Raw genomic sequence first — 22969 nt, 5'->3', positions numbered from 1 at the left:
CTCCTGCGGAACTTAACACGTTCGACCCAAATCACCTTAAGTTATTAATTCCATTAAATATTAATTTCCATAATTGGTTCCCAGTACTGACGTGGCGAGGCACATGGCCTTCTTGGATATGGGAGCAACCACCACCGACTAGACAAAACCTTTTATGGAAAGCTAATATTTAATTTCCTAAAATAACTTTAGGTTAACCGAAAAGAACAATCGAATCACAAGAAAAAATAAAATAAAAGAACACATCATCGAAAAACATATTCGAAATACTAGAATTGTAAGCCTCTTGTATTTGGTATTATTTCCATAAATAACTAGCATGATGCGGAAAGGAAAAATTACTAGTTATACCTTCTAGAAAGACCTCTTGATCTTCTACCGTATTCCTCTTCTAACCTCGGACGTTATGTGGGCAACGTTCTTCCGAGATGAGAAACCACCAATCACCTTCTTCTTCCTTGCAAGTTTCGGCCATCAAAACATCTTCTAGGATGAAGAGGTTCGGCCACCACCACCATGCTCCAAGGGATGCTAGAAACGAGGCTTGCTTTCTCTCCTTCTTCTCCTTCCTTGATCCGGCCACTAACAAAAGCTCCACCAAGAGATAAGTTTCGGCCAACAAGAGGAGAGGAGAGAAATAGGGCCGGCCACACCACCAAGGAAAAGAAGGAGAAAAATAGAATAGAGTCGTTAGCCTTGAAGCCTCCTCTACCCCCTCTTTTATAATCCTTGATCTTGACAAATAAGGAAAATTTAATAAAAATTTCCTTAATTCTTTTTCCATTGAAAAGGAAAAATTATTTAATTAAAATAATTTTCTTTCTCAATTTTATTTGGCCGGCCACATAAAAGCTACAAATAAGGAGAGTTTTAATTAATTAAAACTTACTAATTTGTCTCCAGAAATTTATAAAATTTCTCCAATAATTTAATCCCTTCATGATTGGTTTATAAAAAAGAAATTTAATAAATTAAAATCTTTCTTTTAAACATTTGGATAAAAAGAAAGTTATCTCTAAAAATTAAAATCTCTTTTAATCTACAAATAAGGAAAGATATCAAATCTTTTCTTAATCTCTTGTAGAAACTTATAAAAGAGAATATTTAATTTTTAAACTTTCTTTTAAATCATGAACATGATTAAAAAGGAAAGTTTCCTTGAAATTTAAAATCCTCCTTTAATCAACAAATAAGGAAAGATTTCAAATTTTAAACTCTCTTTTAAACATGTAGATGATTTACAAATAAGGAAAGTTTTTACCAAAAATTAAAACCATCCTTTTAAACTACAAATAAGGAAAGAGATTAATCTCTTCTCTTAATCTTTTGTAGAAAACTATAAAAGGAAATTTTAATTTTAAACTCTTTAAAATCATGATATCCACATAAGAAATAATTTTAATAAAATCCTTTTTATATTCTAGTGGTCGCCACCCAAGCTTGGGACCCAAGTTTGGCCACCACTCATGGCTCATCCATTGTCTTGGCCGCCCTAGCTTGGGTTCCAAGCTAGCTTGGCCCCCATTGGATGGGTAAGAAGGTGGGTATGTGGGTATAAATCTATATACTAGAGGCTACGATAGGGACCGAGAGGAGGAATTGGCTTTGGTCTCCGGATGAAATTACATCCCGTGTTCGCCCAACACACAACTTAATTTCATCAATAATTTATTCCACTAAAGAACTATTATTGAACTATCGCACCAATCCCAAATTACATTTGGGCTCCTTCTTATTATGAGTGTGTTAGTCTCCTGTGTTTAAGATAACAATGTCCACTAATTAAGTAAGTTACTGACAACTCACTTAATTAATATCTAGCTCCAAGAGTAGTACCACTCAACTTTATCGTCATGTCGGACTAAGTCCACCTGCAGGGTTTAACATGACAATCCTTATGAGCTCCTCTTGGGGACATTCTCAACCTAGATCACTAGGACACAGTTTCCTTCTATAATCAACAACACACACTATAAGTGATATCATTTCCCAACTTATCAGGCTTATTGATTTATCGAACTAAATCTCACCCATTGATAAATTAAAGAAATAAATATCAAATATATGTGCTTGTTATTATATTAGGATTAAGAGCACACACTTCCATAATAACTGAGGTCTTTGTTCCTTTATAAAGTCAGTATAAAAGGAACGACCTCAAATGGTCCTACTCAATACACTCTAAGTGTACTAGTGTAATTATATAGTTAAGATAAACTAATACCTAATTACACTACGACCTTCCAATGGTTTGTTCCTTTCCATCTTGGTCGTGAGCTACTGTTTATAATTTATAAGGAACTGATAACATGATCTTCTGTGTGTGGCACCACACACCATGTTATCTACAATATAAATTAATTGAGCAACTACATTTATCATAAATGTAGACATTTGACCAATGTGATTCTTATTTCTAGATAAATGTTTATACCAAAAGCTAGGCTTTTAGTATACACTCTAACACTCGCCACGTCAGTACTGGGAATCAATTATGGAAATTAATACTTAATGGAATTAATAACTTAAGGCGATTTGGGTCGAACGTGTTAAGTTCCGCAGGAGACGCAAGTCAAAACCTAAAAGAACGAATAGATTAAGTTTTGGATCAAACGTGTTAAGTTCCACAGGTGATCCAAAATTTAATTTAAAAGAACACATGGTAGCTAGGAAAAGGTTCAGACCTTTGTACAAAATTTTTGTACAGTGGAACCTCTAGGTTTTCCGAGTAGCAACCAACAACTGGTATCAGAGCTAGGGTTTTGCCTTTGTGTATTTGGTATTAGTTTAATTATGCACATGTCATATATAATTTAGGCAGGTTAATAGTAGGATGTGCTAACTTTGTGGATGCAGGATCCAACTATTATGGTTTTTAGTTATTATGTGTGTGATTGGACCCTTGGACATGTCAAGGGCATTTATCTGTGTGTGCATGATTGTATTAAAATACAGCAGGAGCTGTATTTAGTTTTATTAGGATTTTATTTTTGATCTAGATACATGTACATTCCTTTTATGGAATATAGGATCAAAAATGTAAAATTCTATTTATGTTGCGGATCGAATCTTGCAAAGCGTGGAACCTTCTAAGGACCAGAGGCGCAGCGGAACTAGGAGCAAGATGGATGCGACAGCTAGACCCGGTGGCATTGGCCAAATATGGCAGTAGCTTGGGATGACAACACACGGAGGACAACTAGAGATAAAAGTTATAATAGTTGAAAATTAGATTTTCTATTTATTGCTTTTATATTGTGCTGTGTGTGCATGTTAGTTTACATATTTAGTAGGCTAGCATAGTTAAAATTCCTCATTTATAAATAACTAAGTGGGAGAGCGTTTTTTAAGTAAATCCCATGGTCTCCATTACTGGTTTGTAAGTGATGCAAACAAGCTTGCGTGTTGGCTCTGAGTGCCTTCCTCCATAACGGATGAGCTTGTTTGTGGATTACTAGAACAAACTTCCATTTTTGGATGACTATAGGAAGTTAATTAAGAGCGTGTGATCTTCCCCAATGGAAGGGGCATAATCTTATTAATGGACTTAGTGTCAAGTAATGGTACACACTTAGACACATCTAATAGTATCCTCCCCATCGGAGTCACTGCTATTATTTGTGTGACCAAATGATACCAACTATTAATTTTATTTGTCAAAAAGTTAGGTTGACAAGATAATAAAATTAATGGGTTAAAACTCTCCTTTTACAAATGATGAATTTGTATACGTCCACACTAACGTGGCATACAAAATTCACGGTGCTTTGAGGTGTTGGTTAATTTAAAATAGTATTGTTTGAGGAATCAATATTATTCTAAATTTAGAGTTCTGACCAAAAGTTATTTGTGATTCTTAGGATGACTTTCAACCCACTGTCCATCATACTTCAATAGAATAGACTTACTGGACCAAATTACATAGATTGGAAAAGAAACCTGGACAATGTTTTTATCGAAAGCTATAAATTTATATTCGACCGAGCTTGCCTCAAGCACCTATCGGTGAATCTACCCAAAAGGAGATTGAATATCATAGAAATGGGTAAAGCAGATGATGCGGTGTTACATTTGGCTTCAATGTCAAATATATTGCAACATCGAGATCAAGATTTACCAACAGCTTATGATATTATGAACAATCTCAAGGAACTCTTTGGTCATCAGGATAGGGCTTCTAGGCAAGAAGCCATGAGAAAGATAATGACAGCCACCATGCAAGAGGGTACTCCTGTGAGGGATCATATCCTAAAGATGATGGCTTATCTGAACGAGATACAGATCCTTGGAGGAGAAATTGATGGGGAAACCCAGATCGATATGATCCTCCAAACGCTACCGAGAAGTTTTGAGCAGTTTCGCCTGAACTATAATATGAATAAAAGGATTTATTCATTAGCGGAACTATTGACAAAACTTCAAGCAGCAGAAGGATTATTTCGTCACAATGCTCAAATTCACTATGCTGAAAATGGTTCTACTTCTAAACCGAGAGGAAAGAAGAAGAAGAAACAAGTTGGTTCAGCAAAGAAAGTGAATAAATCTCAGAGTACGAGATTTAAAGCTGGAGTGAAGAAGCCGAAGGGCAAGTGCTTCATCTGCAAGCAGGCAGGACATTGGAAGGCAGATTGTCCTCGTAGGAACCAAAACAAAGGTATATCTTATACTCTAGTTGTTGAAACATGTTTAGCGGTGTTATCTACCAGCACCTGGTGTGTAGATACGGGAGCCACTGATCATGTCTGTAATTCCTTGCAGGGGTTCCAGGAAACCCGACGACTATCTGAAGGAGAGATTACCGTCTACATGGGCAATGCTACTAAGGTGGCAGCTGTTGCAGTGGGAGACGTCTACTTATTTTTTAGAAGAAATAGAAATTTGATTTTAAGAAATTGTCTTTATGTACCCAGTTTTAGAAAGAATTTAATTTCAGTTTCTAAACTGTTTTTAGATGGATATTCAGTTTCTTTCAGTAACGATGTAGTTATTAAAAGAAATAAAGTGATTATCTGTTCTGGTGTATTAGTTGGCAATTTGTATACTTTAAATCCAATTTCTTCCACAAAACAAAACATGGAAATTTATAACTCATCTTCTAACTCTAATAAGAGAAAAGAACCTTCGGAGATGAACCAAGCATATCTTTGGCATCTAAGGCTTGGTCATATTAACTTAAGTAGGATTCAGAGGCTTATAGCCGATGGACTTTTGAGTTCATTAGAGTTGGAAAATTTTTCAACTTGTGAATCTTGCTTGGAAGGAAAAATGACCAAAAGGCCGTTCAAGGCCAAGGGGTATAGAGCCAAAGAAGTGTTAGAATTGGTTCATTCTGATTTGTGTGGTCCTATGTCTGTCCAAGCAAGAGGTGATTTTGAATATTTTGTCTCTTTTATAGATGATTATTCAAGATACGGATATATTTACCTAATGTGCCGCAAGTCCGAGTGCTTTGATAAATTCAAAGAATACAAGGCTGATGTGGAGAAACGATTAGGTAAAAGTATCAAGACACTACGATCTGATCGTGGTGGCGAATACCTCTTAGGAGAGTTTAGGAATTACTTATCAGAGGCCGGGATTCAATCCCAATTGTCTACACCTAGAACACCCCAACAGAATGGTGTAGCAGAACAAAGGAATAGAACTCTTATGGAGATGGTTAGATCGATGATGAGTTATTCAGAATTACCAAATTCGTTTTGGGGATATGCTCTGGAAACAGCAGTATAGTTCCAACTTAGTACCTTCTAAATCGGTTTCTTCTACTCCCATAGAATTGTGGAATGGCGAAACCCGCCTAAGACATATTTGATTTGGTAATCCAAAGACATGTGTCAAACCAGACGATAAGTTAAAATCTCGCATAAGTTCGTGTGTTCAGAGGATATCCCAAAGGAACGAAAGGTGGTTTATTTTATAGTCCTAAGACCGAAGGTCATTGTTAGCACCAATGCCCGCTTTTAGAAGAAGACTATATAATGGATCACAAGCCCAGAGTAAAGTTGTTTTAGAAGAACTTAGAGAGGACACGTCTACTTGAGTATCAACAATATAAGATGAAGTACCACAAGAGACGCAACACGTGTCACACATGATACACAACCACGGACAGTGGGTTGTGAGGCAACTGAAAGATTCATGTTTTGGGAGACTCTTTGGACTTTATCCGGTAAACATGAATCGATCCACGAACATATGACTTAAGCACTCCAAGATATAGATGCAACATCTTGGCAAAAGGCAATGAATTCTGAAATAGAGTCTATGTACTCTAATAAGGTCCGGGAGCTTGTAGAACCACCGATGGTGTAAAAGCCTTGGATGCAAGTGGATCTACAAAAGGAAAAGAGGGATGACGGAAGGTAGAAACCTTCAAAGCTAGGCTTGTTGCGAAAGACTCAGAAAGAGGAATCGATTATGAGGAAACCTTTTCACCGTAGTCATGCTTAAGTCTATCCGATACTCTTATCCATTCGCTCATATGGATTATGAGATTTGGCAAATGGATGTCAAGATGCTTTCCTTAATGGAAGTCTTGAAGAGAACATCCATATGAAGCAACCATAAGGGTTCATTGAAAAAGGCAAAGAGCATCTAGTGTGCAAGCTCAATCGGTCCATTTATGGATGAAGCAAGCTTCAAGGTCTTGGAACATCCGGTTTAATGAAGTAATCCAACATATGGATTTATTCAATGTCCGGATGAGTCTTGTGTATACAAGAAGTGTAACGAAACGTGGTGGTATTTCTTGTACTATACGTAGATGATATTTTGTTAATTGGCAACAATGTCAAGGTATTATCGATCGTAAGGGTATGGTTGTCCAAACAATTTGATATGAAGGACTTAGGAGAGTGTGCACATTCTTGGGATCAAAGTGATAAGAGATCACAAGAAAAAATGTTGTGTCTGTCCCAAGCTTCATATATAGATACAATCCTTGCTCGCTTTAGTATGCAGGATTCCAAGAAAGGTTTCTTACCTTTAGGCATGGAATAGCTCTATCTAAAGAGATGTCTCCTAAGACATCAAAGGAGATAGAAGACATGAAAGCGATTCCTGCCTCTACCGTAGGAAGCCTTATGTATGCAATGCTACGTATAGACCGATATTTGTTTTGGCATGGTCATAGATATCGAGTAACCTCGGACAAGGACATTGGATCATGTAAAGCATATATTAAAGTACCGAGAAGGACTAGAGATTATATGCTAGTTTACCAAGGTACGATTTGCCCTCGTGGGTTACACGGATCTGATTTCCAATCGATAGGGACAACAAGAAGTCTACATCAGCTATGTGTTTACTTTAGGAGGTGGAGTCATTTCATGGAGGAGTGTTAAGCAAAAATACGTTTCGGACTCAACCATGGAAGCAGAGTATGTATCAGCGGCAAAGAAGCAGTATGACTCGGAACTTTCTAATAGACTTAGATGTGATTCTGGTTTGCCCAAAATCATCACAATTTATTGTGATAATAGTGGTGCAATTGTAAACTCGAAGGAACCACGAGCTCATAAGGCAAGTAAACATATAGAGCGCAAGTACCACGATACGAGATATCGTGAAGCGAGGAGAAGTTGTCATCGCCAAGATCGGATCACAGATAACCCGCAAACTTTCACTAAGGCTTCCGTAAAGCTGACCGCATGGAGGGAATGGGAATCGATGTATGGTAGAAGATATGGCAGCTTAGTCATTAGTATAAGTGGGAGATTGTTGGAGTGTATACTGAAAGCCTAAGCTTTGTAAACATTCATTATGAATAAAGAATCACATTTGGTCAAATTGTCTACATTTAGTTGTAGTTGTTCAATTAATTTATACTTTAGATAACATAGTATGTGGTGTCACATGCAGAAGATGATGTTATTAGTACCTTATAAATTATAAACAGTAGCTCACGACCAAAATGGAAAGGAACAAACCATTAGAAGGTCGTAGTGTAATTAGGTATCAGTTTATCTTGACTGTATAATTACACTAGTACACTTAGAGTATATTGAGTAGGACCATTTGAGGTCGTTTCATTTATACTGATTTTATAAAAAAATAAAGACCTCGGTTATTATGGAAGTGTATGCTCTTAATCCTGATATAATAACAAGCACATATATTTGATATTTATTTCTTTAATTTATCAATGGGTGAGATTTAGTTCGATGAATCAATAAGCCCGATAAGTTGGGAAACTGTATCACTTATAGTGTGCGTTGTTGATTATAGAAGGAAACTGTGTCCTAGAGATACTAGGTTGATAATTTCCCCAAGAGGAGCTCATAAAGATTGTCATGTTAAACCCTGTAGGTGGACTTAGTCCGACATGACGATAAGGTTGAGTGGTACTACTCTTGGACTAAGATATTAATTAAATGAGTTGTCAGTAACTCACTTAATTAGTGGACATTCGATATCTTAAACACAGGGAGACTAACACACTCATAATAAGAAGGAGCCCAAAAATGTAATTTGGGATTGGTGCGGTAGTTCAATAATAGTTCTCTAGTGGAATGAATTATTATTGATAAAATTAAGTTGTGTGTTCGGGGCGAACACGGGATGCTTAATTTTATCGGGAGACCAAAACCAATTCCTCCTCTCGGTCCCTATCGTAGCCTCTTATTTATAGAGTACTATACCCACCTATACCCACCTTCTATACCCACTAATAGGGGGTCGGCCAAGCTAGCTTGGGAACCAAGCTAGGGCCGGCCTAGGTATAAATTGGGTGGCCGGCCTAGGTATAAGATTGGGTGGCCGGCCCTAGCTTGAACCCAAGCTAGTGGGGGCCGGCCAAATTAAATTAAAAAAGAAATTTAATTTTAATTTTTATTATGTGGAAGATATAATTTATTAAAGAGAATTAAAATTAAAATATCTCTCTTGTAAAAGATCTACAATAGATTAAGGAAAGAGATTAGATCTCTTCCCTTATTTGTAGATTGGTGAGATATTTTATTTTCTCTTTAAAATTATTCACATGTTGTAAAATTAAAGTTATGGAAATTTTTTTTATCAACCATGAAGAGATTTTTGAAGAGAAATTTTAATTTTAAAATTTCCGGAAACAAATTAGGAAGTTTTAATTGTTGGTTGAAACTTGTCCAATTTGTTCTTCATGATGTGGCCGGCCACTTGAATTTAATTGGGGAAATTTTATTTTATTTTTCTCAATTAAATCATGTCAAGGAAATTAAGGAAATTTTATTGTAATTAAATTTCCTAATTTGCCTAGGCCAAGGAATATAAAAGAAGGGGTGAGGGTGCCTTCATGAGACAACCCTCTTTTGTTCCTTGGTGTGGCCGGCCATCCTTTCCCTCTCTTCCTCTTGTGGTGGCCGAACCCCTCTCTTTCCTTGGAGCTCTTGTGGTGGCCGGATACTACTTGGAGAAGAAGAAGAAGAAGGAGAGGAAGCGAGCATCTCTTGGAGCTTGGTTAGTGTTTTGATTTTCTTCCTTGGTGAAGCTTCTTTCTTTGTGGCCGAACCTAGCTAGGAGGAGAAGAAGGTGGTTGGTGGTTTCTCATCTCGGAAGATCGTTGCCCACACAACGTTCGAGGTTAGAAGAGGAATACGATAGAAGATCAAGAGGTCTTTCTAGAAGGTATAACTAGTAGTTTTTCCTTTTCCGCATCATACTAGTTATTTATGGAAATAATACCAAATACAAGAGGCTTACGTTCTAGTATTTCGAATATGTTTTTCGATGTTGTGTTCTTTTGTTTATTTATCCTTGTGATTTGATTGTTTTTTCGGTTAACCTAAAGTTATTTTAGGAAATTAAATATTAGCTTTCTATAAAAGGTTTTGTCTAGTCGGTGGTGGTTGCTCTCATATCCAAGAAGGCCATGTGCCTCGCCACGTCAGTACTGGGAACCAATTATGGAAATTAATATTTAATGGAATTAATAACTTAAGGCGATTTGGGTCGAACGTGTTAAGTTCCGCAGGAGACCCAAGTCAAAACCTAAAAGAACGAATAGATTAAGTTTTGGATCAAACGTGTTAAGTTCCGCAGGCGATCCAAAATTTAATTTAAAAGAACACATGGTAGTTAGGAAAAGGTTCAGACCTTTGTACAAAATTTTTGTACAGTGGAACCTCTAGGTTTTCCGAGTAGCAACCAACACGCTTCAGCTCCTGAAAGCTGGTCTCGCAATCCTCTGTCCACGAAAACTTCATGCCCTTCCTGGTAAGGCATGTTAGCGGCATAGCAATACGCGAGAAACCCTCGACAAAACGTCGGTAATATCCGGCCAATCCCAGAAAACTGCGGATCTCCTGAACTGACTTCGGCTGCTCCCAACTGGTGACAGCCTCGATCTTCTGAGGATCAACTGAAATACCTCTACAAGAAACCACGTGTCCCATAAAACCGACTGAGGATAACCAGAATGCACACTTGCTGAACTTCGCGTACAGCTGATGTCGTCTAAGAATCTCCAAAACTGTGCGAAGATGCTGTGCGTGCTCCTCCTCGGAATGCGAGTAGACCAATATGTCATCAATGAAGACGATAACAAACTGATCCAAATACTCCAGAAAGATGCGGTTCATCAAGTCCATAAACACTGCTGGAGTATTGGTAAGCCCAAATGGCATTACCAAAAACTCATAATGACCGTATCTTGTACGGAAAGCTGTCTTCTGGATATCTGAGTCTCTGACCCTCAACTGATGATATCTGGATCGCAGATCAATCTTAGAATACACTGATGTACCTCTGAGCTGATCAAACAAATCCTCGATCCGTGGTAAAGGATATTTATTTCTAACGGTCACTGCATTCAGCTGTCTATAGTCAATACATAACCTCATAGTGCCGTCCTTTTTCTTGACAAATAATACCGGAGAACCCCATGGAGAAACACTAGGGCGAATAAATCCCCTATCCAAAAGCTCCTGGAGTTGAACCTTCAGCTCGTTCAACTCTTTTGGTGCCATACGCTAAGGAGCTGATGCGGTTCCCGAATCAACTCAATAGCGAACTCCACCGCCTTCCGGGAGGCAAACCGGCAGCTCCTCTAGAAATACATCCGGGTACTCCCGGACTACAGGAACGTCGGAGAGCTGCCTACTGTCCTCGATATTGATCAAAGATAACAGAAAACCCCGACCATGTGACAAGAACTCGAGCTCAGACTTCGAAATGATCGATAAGCCGTCGCCTCTCGATGTCGGAAATCCACGAGGGTTGGTTCGAGGTCGAAATGTGACCACCCTCGTCTAGCAATCAATCGTGGCATGATATGCGACAAACAATCCATGCCAAGAATAATATCAAAATCGACCATTTCTAATACTAAAAGATCCATTGTAAGTATTAGGTTGCCAAAATCTAACGGCCAACCTCTGACCTCCCGGGTGACGTCCAATGAATCACCAGACGGTAGGGAGACAATCAGGGGTCCGAAAGTGGGTAATCTACCAACCTCCCGCATAAAAGTGCGAGATATAAATGAATGCGAGCTATCGGTATCTATCAGTATCTGCAGATAAGGCATAAATAGAAATCATACCGCTGGAAAACGGATCCATCGGCCCGCATCCTCTCGGGTCATCGCATGAACACGTCCAGTCTCGGAGGAGGAGGAGGTAACGCCGCCGGATCGCCGCGGCCGGGCGTGGTTCGCCACCGAGGCGGTGTTGATATCGCGCGTAGAAGATCGAGAGGACGGTTCGATACGGCACTGGACCGAAGTCTGCATCGCCTAAAGGCCGAGGTCAGATCCGACATCGCTTCGGCTTGATAATAAAGTCCGGAACAGCACTGGGTGCTATGGAAGCATTGGAGTCTGCCCAAGCATGCCAAATGCCGCTGCAGGTGAAGCACTGGCCAGGCAAAGGTTGGGCTCTTCGCCTCGATAAGTTCCGAACCGATCGGATCGCCCTCCATGATCGGACCTCCAAGTCATGCCGAGTCTTCGGACAATCTCGGTGCCTGTGCGCTGGTAATGAAAGCAAACCGATCGCCCTGAGAACAGTCAAGTGATGTGATCTCGACCCACATCTCAAACAAATAATGTCGCGGGTTGTTTCGCTCTGGGAAGACCGAAACGTCCTCAAGAAGACCGCCTCGATTTCGAGGTTTACGTGATACCCGATGTACCCGATCTGATCGACTACGCCTACTCCGTGGTGTAGCTCGAGGTCGCTGGATCGCCCGGATGTCCGACTACCGCTTCCTTTTCCTATCCGAAAACACTCTCTGCTGACTCAATAATGAGGGCTCTGCCCAACATCTCCGCATAAGATGTGATACCAAGACCGACAAGTCTTAGTTGCAAATGTCCATCCACTCGAATGAATCACGATACGTGAATCCTCAAGAACTAGCTCTAGACAAAATCGCCAATTTGTCAAACTCGCATTATACTACCACCGTCCGATTATTCGCCGCAAACTCAGAAATCCTCACGACGAGCCATCCGATAAGCTCGTGGAAAGAAACGCCTCAAAAGCCTCTAAATCGCCCAAGTGATGTTCTCGCCACCGATGATGGAACCGGGTAAGCCACCAAGTGTCGGCGGTCCGTAAGTGAAAAGGCTACCGCTTTCTCCCACTCGGAGCAAGCAATATAAAAGAAAGTCCGCTCCATAGTCTCAATCCAAGACAAGGCCACACTCGGATCTCTGTCTCCTCGGAAGAGTGTGAATCGACTCTTCATCGATTCTGCCAACACTGGAATTCTGGCTCGTGCCGCGGCAAAGTCAGTGAGGTGTGTCGAAACAGCTGTCGGAACTGGCGGAACCACTGGAGCTGGTGCTACAGGTGGTACTGCTGCATAACCTGGAGGAGGTACTCCCGGTGTTGCTGGGTAAACTGGAGCATATGCTGTCGGTGGCACTGTAGGGTGAACATAGGTAGCCGCGGCTGGATGTACGGTAGGCAATGGTACCGGATGTGGAGTAGCCGGTATCCCTAGTGCAGGTGCTGCTGGGTACACGGTATGTACTGGGGGCACAGGGGCTGCTGGTGCCGGATACACAGTGGGTCCAGGTGGCGGTGGTACCGGATACACCGTAGGCTGCACTGGAGCAGGTGTCGGGTATGCTAATCGTACCCCTGGTGGTACCGGAAATACAGTAGGAGTAGGTACACTCGGCGTAACCGAGGTAGGTACCTCTATAGGAGCCGTCGGGGTCTGAGAGTCCGACGCGCTCGCAGTATTCTGAGTCTGTCCCTGGCTGACAGGCTCATCAACAAAAGGCATCTCTGGTGTATCCAGAGATCCCGCGGTCCTCATACGTGGTCGTCCAGCACCACGTCTCGCAGCAATACGTGTAGATCGCCTCATATCTGTTAAATTATATTACAGATATTCTTACCAGTATAACCAACTACCAAAATGACATCATACCTAATTGCTGTCTGGAGATGTTACGTCGCTGTCCAGTCCCCAAAATGACCTCGGAATTCCGTACGAGAAAAACAAACACCGGAAATCCATATAAATCTAAAACGGAAGTCCATAACATAATCGAAATGGAAAAATCCGTGCAACCCAAAATAACTGCCTAGACCAATATGTCTCGCAACTAGGGCTAGTATAACATATCCAGAATACTAAAAGCAGGTATCACACCCTGCTCTGATACCAATAAATTGGTATCAGATAAATCTCGAAAATCCAACACACGGAAACCAAACAAGTATCGCCAAACTTTGGCGCTCTGATACCATATCAATAGGTATCATGTTATCCCAAATATCCAAAATACGAAAACAACGATCGTAAAACATAAGCTCTGATACCACTAAATTGTCACGCCCCAGAGGAGTCCCTGTCCGAAGAAATTTCGACAGCGTCTCCCCTGTACGGCGGATAATCTGAATCTTCTACATAACACATATACCTCAGCCACAGGCGGCTGGAATTATAACAATAAATAAAAACAATTACCACGCAGTTTATATAGATATTCAGCCTCTGGCTGTCACAACCACGCAGTTAATACTAGTAATCACAAACAATAGTACTCTAACTCGAGATCCACCCTACTCAACTACACTCGTAAAGCTCAAATCCGACGAACTCACCTCTTCTGCCCTCCAGGCAGGCATGTAGTAGAATAAAATCCAAATCATACCAAAAGTCCATCAAACGGAAGGATTCATACAATATCCATATGTAAAATCCAAAACAAACTAAAACAAAGTCTGATAGAGAAAAGCTAAAATAAAATAACAACTCAAAAAAACAGCAGATGGACTAGCACTACGTGCTGTGGGGACCAACGACTGGAACTGCTCCTGACAGCCTCAACCTGAAAAATATATCAACAATGGAAGCGGGGTGAGTCCAACACTCAGCAGGTACAACTGATATGCATAATAAAACAAATAACAGACAACACTAATCATGCGTACAGTCTCCTGAATACAAGGATAAATGCAATCAAGCAAAATGAGGATAATCTGTACTAACCGAATCAAAGTACAAAGGTAACAGGTCGCCAGACCGAAGAAAATCATAATCCTGTCAATCATATGCATCCATATAAATGCAGAAGTAAATGCAGCAATCACAAACAATAAATGCAATAAATGTATGGTGACCGTGCACTCGACATCACCGCCTCACGATGAGCGATGAGTGGATTTGCCGCTTGAGTACTCCGTCCTCCGACCCCAAATCATAAATGGGGAGCTCAATGCTCTCATCTCCCAGACACGATGATGGGAGGATATCTCACGGCCACCACCGAGTCACCCGACCAACGGAGCCAAACAGAGTCCACAATCTGCCGGCTCACGCTGCTACACTAAATGCCGGAGCCAAATAGAGTGAAACTGATCACGGCTACCACCGAGTCCTCGACCAACGGAGCTAAACAAGGTGAACCGCCACACACTGTCTCGATATACCACTAACCCATGGGTGGTGGTGGTGTGTGCAATATATGTAATGGCGATGGGCTCAACCATAGTGGAGCCGATAATCGCAAAGATGCAATCATGATGCATGACACTAAGCATGGCAATCTCATGAATAACATAATAATGACCATATAAATAATACAAAGTGTGTACCATTGGAAGATGTATCAGATAGTATACAAATCGGATAAGACATCAAATAAACCCTAGATCCAGAAGATAACATAGCATGTGGTTGGGTCACTACCTAAAGCATATATGATCAGGTAAATAATATGCAGTGCAGAATAAATAGACAAGCAACCATGTAACTATCATGTAGTGACCAACCGAACAAAATGATTACACAATCACTGCTATATGTTAAACATATTATTATGCATATCAAATACATAAGTCAAAGTACCCGCCTCCAATAAAGTGGTCCAATCCGGTAATCAAGATACTCGTCGAGATATCGTCCCGAATCAAAGTCCTGTGTCGAACATATAGATATATTTTATTTAGCTACAATTCAAATGAATTCAAATGGCTTAATAAAATCCACGAAACTAAATCAGGGAAAACCCTAATTATTCCAAATCTCCGTTTTTAAATGATACTACAGCAGGGATAAATTCTTCCTCTATTCAAACCCAAATAATTATTCCTTCCATATTGGCATACTATAATTATCCAACAATCATGAACCAACAATTATATAATGAATCAAACTTATCCAACAAACTCAATTAAATGTATCACAAGCATACTCTTTACCTTATCCTCAGTCACTCTTGTGGACACACGGCCAAGAGATGCAAATGTTGTACAATGCTAACCGAAAGATTTTCCTGCCACAAATCCGTTGTCGACACTGCAAGGAAACTATTAGTCTCTATGTTAAACATCCTCAATCAACACCTACTGGTCTTACCCAAATCAGTGCCCCTCGTTCCCGAAGGTGAGACTAAGGGCTTGGCAGAGCCTAGTGATCAGATGCTGGTGATGCCAGGGCACAGAGTGCTGCTGTTGGGCGCGAAGAGAAACGGCGATGCTCTGTCGGAAGAGGGGAAACAGAACTTGGCAATGTGGCTCGGGCTCGAGGGCAGAGGAAGGGTGGCCGGCACTCTCCGTTCGACGGCGGCAGAGGATCGGCACCAAGGGAAGAGGATCGGCTCGGCGCTTCTCCAGGCGGCGTCGGCTGTGGCTAGGGCACCAGCGGCCGGTGCTAGGAACTCCACGACAAGGGCTACGGCGGTGTCGCGCGGGCACAAACACAGAGAGGAGAAGGCGTCGGCTTCTCCCTTGGTCTGAGGCTTATGCACGTGTGGGAGAGGAGAATGAACCGTCGCTTGGTGGCGGTTAGGGCAAGCCGTCGGCGCCGGTTAGGAGGAGGAGACGGCGTCGAAGGGCTTAGGGCACGACACGCGCGGGGAGAGGAAAAGAAACGGAGAGGAAAAGGAAAAATAAAGGAAAAAGAAAAAGGAAATATAAAATAAACATTTCCTCGCTTAAAAGGGTCGCCTAAACAGACTTTTCCTCGGACCCCGTTTTCATCCCCGTTAACTCGTCCATACGAGATCCGAAAAATTCCCAAAAAATTTCCAAAAATTTCTGAAAATTCTCTTATTAATATTCATCTATTTTCGATATTTTACAAACATTATACCAAATATAAAATTTGGCATAAACAGACCAACTCCCTCGAATGTGTCAAAACCTCAAACTTAACACTTTTTTTAGATTCTATCCTACTATGTCCATTTTGATCAACTTAAGAACTCAATTTTATTAACACACTATAAAATCCTCTAGGTTAAGAATCTTGGACATTCTTTTTCAAAATAATTCACATACCTTGAAAATATCCTAAATTATCAATTTTTGTCATGCCCTACAACAAAACTGCACAAACACAATACCATAAAGACAATTGGTTTAAAAAAAAAAAACTATTATAAATTTGACAAAAGATAATAATTTTTAACAAAATCATTGTCTTTGATGCAACAGTTAACCCAAAAGATAATCTTAATAGTTAGGATAACGGTGTAATGAATCATTGTCAATGAGAATATTTTTATAATGTTTGGAACAACGGTGCATAAATCATTATCGTTGTGATAATAAAATAATCATTATAAACCATTGTCAATAAAATTCTAACTATTGTGTTTTTCCCACCTCCAAATCCTAAACCAATAAATTCTTAATAACTACACTTCTCCTCACTTTAACTTCAGTGTTAGACATCCATCCCTATAACCTTTTCTCCATCTCCCCTCCATGAACCCTAATTTTAGAGTCGCCTCCTTCTTCCGATGACTCATCTCCTTACTCTTTTCTCCCACTAAGAGTTCTTCCTCTTTATCTTTTGGTTGCAAAAAAAAAAGGTGGAACCGCCACCTTAGCGGTCCCCTGGGTACGGTCCCACAGATATCCAGAGGGGGTAAATCATGATTAAGCTGGGCAGGAGGGGTGACTGGGGGTCGAGTGAAATTTAAAGCGCAGCAGACCGAGGTTTTACGCTCGTGTGCAACTGACGTCCTTCGACTCCTGAACCTTCGTTGCAAGTGTCAGGCATCCTTCTAACTGATCCAGCCCGTGGGGCTCCTCTTTATCTTTTGGGTTTATAAAGTTAGTGGTGAGCAGTTTTGGTATTTCACCAAAAGGTTTCCTCCCCTTCAAGCTCGGTTTGGAAAGTCCTCCTTTTCTTGATCCTCCCTCCCTCATTGATCTACAGTCTCTTCTTTTATTCCTCTACGAGTTGGAGCTGAGCGGCAACGACGGTGCTAGTGGTGGAGGAAATGTGGCATGTGAAGAGCGAGATCAAGCGGATCGAGAATTCCACCAACCGGCATGTCACCTTCTACAAGCACCGCAATGAGATCATTAAGTAGATGATAAAGATCAGCATCCTCTATGAAGAGCAAGTCTCGTTCATCATATTCTCAAGCTCTGGTAAGATGTCTGAGTACTGCAGCCCCTCCACAATGTGAGTTTGCACACGATCTATTTGTTTTTCTTAAAAAAGAAAAGAAAAACTTTTTTGGCTCATTTTTTTGTGTGGTAAGTGAAGTTTGAGACTTTGATGACGCTTGCGAATGGAGCTGTGTCAGCTTGCCGAAGATTTTGGAGAGGTACTAGACGAACTCCGGCAAAAATATCTGGTATGCAAAGCACGAGGTAACATTGCCACGAAATAAAGAAAGAAAAAGAGATTGCTCTGTTTCATTATAATAGGGGGGGATTATCAATTGCAATGTTGTATAACTTGTGAGATGAATAAAGTGGCGAACGGAGCAAATTGTCGTGATCCCACTCTTTTCATGTTTGATCCTTCTGCTTCTTTTAACTTCAACCATCTCTGTTGTTGGATCATGGTGAAGCGAGGAAGTTGAATTCTCTATTCATTCGTCTCTTGTCCCTGATCACTTGCTTCGTCTAGTTCGTGTGAAATGCTCCTTTTATTTTCATTGTAAAACTTTGTGTTCATTTCTTGATTGCTTTGTGGATTTCATGGTGCCGAGAGTGGAGTTAGGTTTTTTGTTGCACCAGTTGTTTTCCTTCGACTTTCTGGTTTTGGTCCTTGGGGAAATGAGAAATTGATATTGACGACGTCGTCAATGTAAAGTTAATTTTATTACTATGTTGTTGGTCAACAGTAAATGAAAGTTGGTTTTTCTTCGCTCCATCTGGTAGATTTTTACCTAGAGGAGTTTTCTGTTTATTCAATTTGTTGCTCACTTTAGCTCTTAATTTGGTTCATTATTTGTTTGAACCATGGGCTTCTTTTTTCATGCTTTATGGTTTAGTTTGTAATTATTGCTTTATGCTTGGTTGTATTTGTATGCAACATTTTATATAGGAAGTGGATTTTGAGGATCATGTAATAATTTTTGAGTGGCATAAAAATTTGTTTGTATTGCTATTTAGTTAAATTAATTTGATATAATATGCATGAAATGTGTCCTCATTTTTTATATATTCTGCTACGTATTTTTATCAATAGAACTAGTTTTTTTTTTTAAAAAAAAATGTGTCTACTTGTTGTATGGTGTCTCGGCTACTTATGCTTTTTAAAACATTAGTTATCTGAACATGATTGATTTTTTCCCTTTAATGACTTGATGAAATTATTTTTGAGTCTTGCTTTGTTTTAAATCTCTTTAGTTCCATTGAGATTGTAGTGTCTCTCTATAGAAGAGTGAATATATTTGTGAATACTACAGGTTATGATGGCTCAGTGGCAGATTGGGAGGATTATTCTAGATATGTTAACCATGATGGAATAGAGGTGTCTCCACATGTAAGTTGTATTAAATCCCTACGCTCTCTTGAGCCTCTCATTTTGATGATAGCCTTACTACATTATTGATCAATTTATTTTTTCAAATTTGAGCTCACAAATTGTTTTGTAATTGTGTATGCATGTCAAGGTTTTGATAGCATTTTTGGTTTTTAGTAGGGGGTTTATGGAAACATGTATCATCATGGATATGGCTATGGACAATATAGTCCATATCCTTCACCTAGTTCCCCAGTTCCAACTTTGGGGCACAACAATTAGTTATACACATCCCAACATTACCAGTTCCCAGTTGCATATTTCCAACCACCGCTACCTACAAATGTTCCATACACAACAAACCAAAATTCTAGTTCCAAAGTGAATATTTCTACATCTACTACAACTGATGTTGCTCCTACCCCAGTAGATACAACACAAGCTAGTTCAAATGGTATTGCTAAAGGAAGTACAAATAACAACAACGGAGTTACAAAAGTAATACAAAGCCAACATAATACTGCATCAAATATAGGTGGTGCATTTGGTAAAAGTATTTCATCTAGTGGATAACCGTCTTCAGGTTATCAAGATCTAAGATATGGGTTTGATGGTATGTGGTCACCTATTTCATGGTATGATGGTTCTGTATTTGTTGATGGGCAGCAGAGACACACTTCCACTAATAATGCCTCTTCAATGTCTCCTCATGTTGCGAATACTACATCTATTAGAAATCAGAACCTTCGTCCCCTTCCTCATCTTATGGTATGCACATCACTAATAGGTTCTGTTAATTGAGTTGTTTATTTGCATTTAAATGAACCAGATTAGTACTTCCTGATAATTAATCTTAACATTTATAACAACCTTGTAGCAAACCAAACACTTATCACTGAACTTTAACTTGGTGATATTTTAGTACCCAAGAACATTACAATAGATGATATTTTAGTGCCCTGGAATTTATTGCAATTTCGTCCTTCACAAGTGAGATAGCATTGTTGAATGATTTGTTTAATGATCATCCAGATTTTGTGATTAACAAATAGCTCTATGGTAATAAAAAAAAAAAGCAAAAGAGGAGATAAAAATCTTGACAAGGGAAAGACAAAAATAGATGCTGATTTAATAGAAGATTCAATAGGCGCATAATCAAACAGAACCCTACGAGCTGAATTTTATCGACTCATCTAAATTTTATCGACTTCTCTATGTCCCTTTATTTTTATAGTTAATTTTTGATTGAACAATTTTGTATGATTTTGTATTTTATTTATGCAAGTGGTATGAAGTTCAAGGTAGTCTGGTAACATACTTCTAAGGAATGTTATACTACTGCAGTCCAGTAACATACTTACATCGAAAATTAAATTGCCATGATATGAATATTATTTCAATACAAATGACCTCACTTTATCTTTAGTTTATGAGGAGATTACCAAGAGTAAAGCCAACAGTCATGTTGAGCTAACTGATTACTCAACCTTGTTTGGGCTAGAACCAAGGTTTAAAATTTCGACCCGTGTCGAGGTCTCGATCCTGGACCGGAACGATACGGTTTCGATACCGTATCGTATTGTGCCGATATAGTTTCGGTATTTTTTAAATATAAAATATATTAATTAAAAACTAAAATTTTTATCATAAATATTTAAAAATAAACAAGATAAAAAAATAATCTTTTAAAAAAGAAAAAGATATGAAAATAGATACATAAAAATTTTATTATATTTTTAAATTAAAATAAATGAAATATAAAATTAATTAGATAATTTTATTAGGGTTTAATAAAGTCTCTTTAGATTATCTCAACTATAACTAGGAGTTGATTAAAAAAATTAACTTAAATTTAATTAAAAAAAATTCTGAAATCCGTCACCACTCATGAGCCCGCACGACTTCGGTGCTGTCACAGGATTGTGCGACCAGCCATGGCCGCGGGGATTGCATGACTCCTTCGGTGCGACCACGTTGGTCGTGCGACCCCTCTGCAGTGAGCGCAAGGTCGTACGATGCCTCCACGGCGACAGTGGAAGGGTTGGACCTCTCCGCTACTGTTGCAGGGTCGAGCGACCCCTCTGCTGTGACCACGGGGTCGCGCAACACATCACATTTGTTGTGGGTCTGGTGCCGGGGTCGTGCCGATGTCGGTCGCCGAACGGAACGAGACGTTTCGCTCGTTTCGACCGTTTCAGTATGACACTTTAAACCATGGCTAGAACTTAAATTACCTTATGACTAATGGGATTCTTCTTACTTAAATGTGTTGGATTATGTTGCAGTTGAATAAGGCATTTTCCATGTCCTATTTGGATGCGCTTCACTAGTATGTGTCACAAAATTTTTATTTTTTGTATTGTTTAACTATTTGCCCCAATTAAAGGAGCCTTATTCTATATTCATCCAAGTGATTTCTTTCTGCAAGGAGTTTGTCTTATCCATTAAATTTTCAAGTGCTTATATCCTTTTTCTAAAAAATATTTAGCCTCTCCTATGTTGCAAATTGGCAGATAGTAATTCAAAATTTGGCCCCATTGTACCACTAATACAAGCTCTGCTTCTAGGTGAAGTCATTATATGTTTTTCATACATTTGGGGTTGTTGCTTTCTTTCTTTAAATTAGATTTATTTTGATTGTCTTTGATCTAACATCACTTCACCCTCCAATCACCAGCCCCCTTGATCAAGTTGATGACAGTTTTTCACAGTGGAAACATCCTTCTGTGCATCGCGCTCTTTCTCAGGTTCATTAATTTTGCATTTTCATGGTATATAAAATATGGGTTTATTTTTTTCCCTAAACTATCAATATCTCACTGCTAATTGTTACTGCAAATAATGACTATGTCATCATCATTAGTGTATCATCCTCTTCTTCATGCTTGTGAGGGATATCTATCCTCTTTTCTATCATCTCATGTTTGTTTGTTTCTTTCAAATCTGCATTATAAATAAAGCCATAGGCTATATGCATACTCATTTTGGCTGTTTGTCTAAGCATGTCATTTATTTTCAAATTATTAGTCAACAACAGCTTGTGTGCTTATTGATCTATGTTCTGGACCTTTATCACCAAAGATACCTACAATTACTACAATGGTTTTGTCATAGTTCCCCATCATGAGTCTCCATCTTATGTGAATCAATTTAGTTATATAACTACTACTGCCCCCTTTTTTCAGGTTGATCTTGCAATTGAACTCATAGAGGACCTCTTGGGTGTTATTCAGGTAAGTTAATTCTGTTAATTTCTTACCACAACATCTTATCACTTTGACACTTCCTAGCTTTTCCCCCAAATCATCTACCATTTGTCAAATTTTTGTAACAAATAATATTATATTCTTCCTTCATGCACATGAAAGATTTATAATCCTGTTTGTTTTAGCTTATTTCCATTAGACTAGCTTATTTCCATGCTTCATTGCTCTATCCTCAATCGCCCTATCAGAATGCTCCCCAATCTATTGCTCGTGCTCGCTCTGCATTGAAGTATATCTTGTTGCCCATCTTTGCACATGTGGATGATGTTCTAGCAAAATATAAGGTTTGACTTTCTGATAAAGGGTTGATTCACAAATTAAACACAACTTTTTAATTTGAGTTTCTAATTATATTAATGATTCTTTTGGCATCCGAGGGATGCTATACCACTACAGTCCGGTAACATATTTATATCTCCTCTTTTTAGTATTTTTATTGTTTCTTCTAATTTATTATTACTCGTATGCACCTAATATAGCTTTTATCTTAAAGGAAAAGTGTATTAACTAGTTTTTATGCCTCTCATATCTTTTAGTTCCATCTATTATTGCAA

At 39.2% G+C, this 22969-nt stretch overlaps 1 long non-coding RNA gene across 1 annotated transcript; it reads left to right on the top strand.

Moving 5' to 3' along the window:
• The first annotated feature begins 21659 nt into the window (after positions 1 to 21659).
• Positions 21660 to 22649, top strand: LOC121994244. Its single transcript, XR_006115654.1, has 4 exons — positions 21660 to 21716; positions 21827 to 21896; positions 22335 to 22382; positions 22604 to 22649. It is a non-coding gene; the product is annotated as an uncharacterized LOC121994244 (long non-coding RNA).
• Positions 22650 to 22969: the final 320 nt, after the last annotated feature.

This window comes from Zingiber officinale, chromosome 6A (genome assembly GCF_018446385.1).
Source record: "Zingiber officinale cultivar Zhangliang chromosome 6A, Zo_v1.1, whole genome shotgun sequence".
In the NCBI taxonomy this organism is placed as follows: Eukaryota; Viridiplantae; Streptophyta; class Magnoliopsida; order Zingiberales; family Zingiberaceae; genus Zingiber; species Zingiber officinale.
This window is presented reverse-complemented; position numbering and strand designations above follow the sequence as displayed.